We start from the raw sequence: 7,500 nt of genomic DNA on the forward strand, positions 1-7,500 counted from the left end.
TTATTAGTCTGTCGAGTCACCGTTGTATAGATTTCCGTCGCTGTTGTTGCTGTTGTTTTTTTAATACTTGTAGAAGATGTTATTGGGAGTTGCCACGGAAAAAAATATGTATGTCGGTTGATCATTCGAATTAGCGGAATAACATATGAAGATCCATATAATTTTCTCTGACGGGACTCGTAATCGGTCAACCAAGTCACCACGGTGTATATTTTAAAAGGCGGTATTTTGAGTTCTCGCTAAAAATAAAATACAGGCCAGTAAAGCATTCGAATAGACAACCAATATGGCGGACTTTGGTCTTGTTTACCTCTGACGTCACTTGTTATTAAGGGGAAACTGTATTACATAGCTATTATTATTATTATTATTATTATTATTATTAGCGTTTGCCTCGTAATAAATCTTTTGGAGTTGAAAGGATTACCGTATGTAGGTTTAACATTAGAACATTATTATTATTATTATTATTATTATTATTATTATTATTTGCGTTTGACTCGTAGTAAACCTCTTTTTGGGGGAGTTAAAAGCAAAATACAGATCAGTTTTAAATTTGAACAAGGAAGATGGCGGAACTAGGTATATATACATTATCTGACGGTATCTTTTATCAGTGAAGTGAGGCTTGGTGATAAAAATATACGTAGCCACAGTCCATTTGTATTCATCTGAGGGAACTGGGTCACTCAGTTTATATATGCCCGAAGCTCCCTAACACCTCCTCCCTAGCGATTTATTCTTTGGCTACGGCCGGGTAACATGATTTTGTATGTTATTTGTGGAGTGTATGGTGATATTCGAATGATTTAAGTACCACAGAAGAGGACGGCAAGGTGTAATCAAAATAAATCGCTTAGGAAGAGGTGTCAAGGCGCTCCCAAGTTACGAGGTACCGGTTGAAGCCGAATCACCTTGGTTACTGAAGAGAGAGAGAGAGAGAGAGAGAGAGAGAGAGAGAAAAGGGGCAGTCCAGGTAAGGAAGCATTAAGGGTGAGGTTTGCGTGCCACCCTACGCCACTCTCACCCCTGGAGGCGCGCGGGAGTCAACTGGGACAAGGCCGCCATATTGGTTTCAAATTCCATTACAGTTACGATGACTTCTGACATGCTGAAAGCTGGAACCGTGATATTATATAATTTTAAACCCTTAAAAGACTTAAAATAATTCAGATACACTTTAAAATCTCCAACCGTCAAAAATAGACCCTACGAGATACCAAAATGGCCTACCTGTCCTATTTTTCAAACCACTAGTCTTACCAGGCCTCCTTCCCTCTCTGCATCTAATCCTCCTTCCCCGATGCAACCCGACCCTACAAATGGAACTGGATCCCCTTCGCGCTACAGTTGCTGCCTCTATGAATCTTCACGCCGTCTATAGTGGCACGATGGCGACGGGCGACTTTTTATTTGAACTTATGTTTATATCGATTTATTAATTTAGGATTTGTTTTTGTAAGGATTCAAATTACGCCAGGTGTTTTTTTTTTTTTTTTTTTTTTTTTTTTGTAGATAGGTAGATGGATAGATATATAAATGGATAGAATTGTCACTAAAATGTTTGATCTGTGCAATGACTCAGTGAAGCTACTTGGACGGAAATGGGCTAAGAAGTAGTGCATCGTTTATCACACCTTCGTCTGTCACCACCTGGGCGCTAATACCCACCGTCCATACTGAAGATACCCCAGGAGCCGTCTCATCCTGGGCTGGTGTGATGATGTTAGCGGGGGTGTTTTATGACACACACACACACACACACACACACACACACACACACACACACACACACACACTCTCTTGCCTATTACTTTTTTCCTTTTTTATCTTTCATACTTTCTTTTTTCTTACGATTTTCTTCTTGCTTTGTTTTTTCCTCACTTTCTTCTTTGCATTGCTGTCTTCAAACGATTTCATAGAACGAAAATGTGGACCATGGTTACGTGAGAGGGTTACTGGAGAGAGAGAGAGAGAGAGAGAGAGAGAAAGAGAGATGCGTATGTGAGTCAGAGGGAGGAGGGGGTTGCGGTAGACTGCAGCCATTCTCCTCCCTCCCTCATCATCTTTCCTCCACCCCTTCTCCCTTCTCTTCCACTCCCCTCCCGTCTCTCTCTCTCTCTCTCTCTCTCTCTCCCTATAACACTTCGCTGTCATTCTTCCCCCTCCTCCTCCCCCCTCCAGTTTCCTCCCTCCCTCCCTCCAGTTTCCTCCCTGCCTCCCTCCCTCCCCCACAGCCTCAAGGTAATCCACAAGTGCGGCACGTGCATAATATAACTTTTAATTCTTTTATTTTATTTTCATTTTATTACTGTTTATTTCATGTGTTTGTTTATTCATTTATTTCATTCATTTTATTTATTCCTTCTGTTTTATTCATTTTATTTATTCTTTTTGGTAGACAACTTTTGAACAACCCCTTCACATCGACGGGGTATGTAAACTTGCTTGTGTGTGTGTGTGTGTGTGTGTGTGTGTGTGTGTGTGTGTGTGTGTGTGTGGTCTTGCTAACAACAGAATATGCAGCAGTCACTTAGAGGGATATTATTATTATTATTATTATTATTATTATAATTATTATTATTATTATTACTGTATAAATTTTGATTCAGTAGTAACTAGTAGTAGTAGTAATAGTAGTAGTAGTACGGTAGAAGTAGTAGTAGTAGTAGTAGTAGTAGCAGTGAGAGGGAAGGAACAGAAGCCTTAGTACTTCCCTCTTACTCCCTCTCCCTTCCTCCTTTCCCTCCTCCCCTCCCCTTCCTCCTCCCCTTCCCCTCCCTGCACCACCTCCTCTTCCCTTCCTCTTCTTTTCTCTCCTCTTTTCCTCCCCTTCTTCCCTCCCTTCTCACTCTTCTTTACTTCCTCCACATCTCTCTATCTCTTCCTTCTTCCTCCTTCCTTTCCTCACCCCAGCCTTTCCCTCCCCTTTCCATCTCTCTCTCTCTCTCTCTCTCTCTCTCTCTCCATCACCTGGTGGTAACACAGATTGGTTATTAAAAAATTAGAGGCGAGGGAGAGGGGAGGGGAGGGGAGGGGAGGAAGGGAGATGGAGAATGCAGGGAGAGGAAGCGGGAGGAGGAAGGGGAGGAAAGGGAGGATAACGGGTAGGAGAGGTGGAAACAGGAGGAAATAAGAGAGAGAGAGGAAAAGGAAGACAAAAAACCTAAGGAATGGAGGGAAGATAATTGGTACTAGAGAGAGAGAGAGAGAGAGAGAGAGAGAGAGAGAGAGAATCTTAAAAAAAAATAAAACCTTAAATAAAACGTGCCCTACTTGTACCCTTAGTTCCCAGGATCGAACCCGGCATCCTCTTCACAAGGGGCCGGGGAAGACGACGCTTCAAGGAGTCACGCTTTCTTGAAGAATTCTTACACCCGCGCCTCTGAGGGTGTGTGGTTTGGCTCGGCGTGTGTGTGTGAGAGAGAGAGAGAGAGAGAGACTCCTTGGTTACTAGATTAAATTCTGTATAACGCGCCGCTCCCCCTGCCACGCCTTGAATTTTAATGGTGAAAATAAAGATCTCTCTCTCTCTCTCTCTCTCTCTCTCTCTCTCTCTCTCTCTCTCTCTCTCTCTCTCACACACACACACACACACACACACACACACACACACACACACACACACACACACACACACACACACACACAACTAATCTACAAACAAAACGAAAGAAGTCTCAAAAACGATAAAAATAAAATCTTTAAAAAAAAACATGACAAAACAATGCCATAGAATTTCCTTTGTTATTTATTTATTTATTTTTATAGGCGGCGTGTTCCTGCATATCGTTCAGTGATTGATTTATCCTATAGATATTACAGTCTTCCCCTTCTGCGTCCTTTCCTCTGTGTGTGTGTGTGTGTGTGTGTGTGTGTGTGTGTGTGTGAGAGAGAGAGAGAGAGAGAGAGAGAGAGAGAGAACACTGAGGACTTGAAGGTGAATTTCCAAGGTGAATTACGAAGGTGAAGTACTGAGGTGAATTACTTAGGTGAATTTCTAGTGTCTTTAAGTGTTTGGATTAAGGAGGGCAGTCTCTCTCTCTCTCTCTCTCTCTTTCTCTCTCTCTCTCTCTAGCAACCTGCACACTTCGAGGTAACCATAAGTAACGTGTACCCACAGACACAGATGCGGTAATAAAACGCCCCAGTTACCACGGACCCATATCTACCCGTCTTTATATACTAATTTTAACCTACCGGGGAAGCGCGCCAAACTACCAGTATTTAAAGTGAAGTGTGACAAAGGGAAGTGTGAGAAAGAAAGTGTGACATGGAAGGGAAGTGTGAGAAAGGGAAGCGTGACATGGAGACGTGATCGTGAAAAGCGCTTCTTGGTTATCGTCTCGTTTTTCTCTTCTGCTTTTCCTCCTCCTCCTCCTCCTCCTCCTCGTCCCTGTGTCTGATATATATATACAGTATAGATAGATAGATAGATAGATACCTGTAAAAGACAACTTGAACGTGTATTATTATATATTTTAAAATGTGCATTGGGGTTCATGTGTATTCTCTCTCTCTCTCAAAAAAAAAAAAAAAAAAAGCTGGCCTGTGTACCTGAGAGGATGTTCGTGTCTCGTCATTAGCGTCACACCTTGCCGTGGTTGCGGAAGCTCCCTAACACCTCTTCCTTACCGATTTATTTTTGGATACGGCTGGTCGAAATCGCATATTATTTTTGCTGAGTATGCTGGTATTGGAATGATCTGGATGACACGGAAGAGAAGTGAGTAATAAGCAAAATAAATCGCTTAGGAAAGGGTGTTAGGGAGCTTCCATGACTAATGAGAATGCGGGCCTTTTATTTTCGTCGTTAAGGAAGCTCCCTGCCACCTCTTCCTGAGCGATTTATTCTGCATATTACTCTTTTTTATTCATATTCTTATTAAGGAAGCTCCCTAACACCTCTTCCTGAGCGATTTATTTTGCTTATTACTCCTTACTCTGACTCGTTTTCTCGTCGTTAAGGAAGCTTCCTAACACCTGTTCCTGAGCGATTTATTTTGCTTATTACTCTTTACTCTGATTCGTTTTCTCGTCGTTAAGGAAGCTCCCTAACACCTCTTCCTGAGCGATTTATTTTGCTTATTACTCTTTACCCTGTATCTCATATTCTTGTCGTTAAGGAAGCTCCCTAACACCTCTTCCTAAGCGATTTATTTTGCTTATTACTCCTATTGTGACGTAATTGAAATGCCGCAGTACTCAGCATAGATAATTAACAGATCGATATGAACTAGCCTAAGAAATAAATCGCTAAGGACGAGGTGCTAGGGAGGGCTGTGTAGGGGAGATGAAGGCACACCGTCAGAGCTGAGATGCCGCCGAGACATGACCCTGGATAATGTACCGTCTTCCCCCCAGGGCTGTGGATTTCCTAACACCACCTGCTTGGCGATTTAACCTTATTCCGTAACATTCTCTCTCTCTCTCTCTCTCCCTCGGCGATTTAACCCGTTCATTACCTAACACCTTTCCCTTGGCTACTTAACCTTTTTTCTGCGGAAGGGATGTACAGAGCGATTTCGTAACAACTGTTTTATAGCGGTTTATTTTGTACTAATAACTCCTTGTAATTTTTTTTAAATGGAAAGAAGAAGGAAACAAAGGCCAGGAGCTGCAAATTATTCCCTCCATGAAGTAACAAAGCAAAATAACAGAGCCAAATTCCAGATCCGTTCGTTTCAAATATATAATAAAAAAATATGTAAATAAATAGATAAATACGATATAAATAAGTGATAAGTGTAATAGATAAATAAATAAATACATAAATAGATAAATAAATAAATAGATAAATACGATGTAAATGTGATAAACGTAATAGATAAATAAATAGATAAATACATAAATAGATAAATAAATAAATAGATAAATACGATATAAATGTGATAAGCGTAATAGATAAATAGATAAATAAATAGATAAATACGATATAAATAAGTGATAAGCGTAATAGATAAATAAATTGATAAATAGATAAATAGATAAGTAAATAGATAGATAAATAGATAAATAAATAGATAAGTAAATAGATAGATAAATAGATAAATAAATAAATAGATAAGTAAATAAATAAATAAGGACGAATAATGCGAATGGCGGCGGGTCAGCATGACGTGAAATTTAGAAAGATTTCCCAAACACCTTCTCTTGTGCGATTTATGCTGGCTTTCATACCATTAATAAATCCATAACTGATCGTGAAGAGAAATCCGTATTAATAAAGACGTGATACTGACGTAGGATTTAGAGAGTTCCCTAACGCCTTCTCCTTTGCGATTTATGCTGGCTTTCACTCCATTAATAAACCCATAAATTACTCCAGAAGCGAAATCCGTGTCAATAAAGGCGTCATAAATGGAAATAAATCGCTAAATTAAGAAGCATGAGGGATGATGCATATGGCGCTGAGTCAAGATGGCGGGCGTGACGTCACTGTACTTCCGGGTTGGGCAAGAGTCAACATCGTGAATTTTAATTATTATTATTATTATTATTATTTTAAGTCTGACGGGTTGACAAGGCGAAATATATTTAAAAAAACAATGAAATTATAAAGGAAAGGAATTTAATAACAGTGTGAGCGTTGAAATATGAAAAGAGTTAAAATATTTCGGAGCGTTATTATTCTCCATCATGTAAGCTGTTTAATGTCACTTCAGGCGATATATACATTTTTAAAAGTGTTCTTGCTGTCCAGATTTTTTATATATGACAAAGAAAAAGAAGGAAAGGAATTTTAATAAGAACGTCACTTGAAATTTGTTGAAAAAAAAAAATTATATATATATATATATACACCTTGGAATGCGTTTTTTTTTGGGGGTGGGTGGGGGGGGGAGTGCTGGTGATGATATTGTGTGATGTAAAAAAGGAAAGAATTTAATAACATGGTAGATTGAGGCGTCTGGCAGTAGATAGATAGATAGATAGATTGACAGGTGTAAAAATGTGATTGAAAAATAAAAGGAAATGAATATAGAAAAAAGATATAATAGGTTTTTTTAGTGCTGTTACGTGATCTTTTTAATTCTTAGTGTGTGTGTGTGTGTGTGTGTGTGTGTGTGTGTGTGTGTGTGTCTCTCAGGTAATAGTCATAAATCCAACCTTTCCTCTTCTTGCTTTCATTTCCTGTGCCGTTTCTTGTGAGGTGTGTGTGTGTGTGTGTGTGTGTGTGTGTGTGAGAGAGAGAGAGAGAGAGAGAGAGAGAGAGAGAGAGGCTAATATTTACCAAGCAGGTTTCCCCCTCTCCTTCAGTAAATAAATAAATTCTTCCTATGTTAAATATACATCCTCTCTCTCTCTCTCTCTCTCTCTCTCTCTCTCTCTCTCTCTCAATAACTGGTGTGTGATGGAATTTTACGCCTTGTTAAAGTGCAATCAATCTATCTATCTATCTGTTTGTCTGTCTGTCTATCTATTTATCTATTTATCAGATGCCTCCTTCAGTCCTCAAAGCAACACCAAATATTTCCTTTTTTTTCACCACTTGTGTTC

Source organism: Coenobita brevimanus, chromosome 72 (assembly GCF_032717465.1).
Source record: "Coenobita brevimanus isolate Jiangsu-jjx chromosome 72, ASM3271746v2, whole genome shotgun sequence".
NCBI classification, from domain to species: domain Eukaryota; kingdom Metazoa; phylum Arthropoda; class Malacostraca; order Decapoda; family Coenobitidae; genus Coenobita; species Coenobita brevimanus.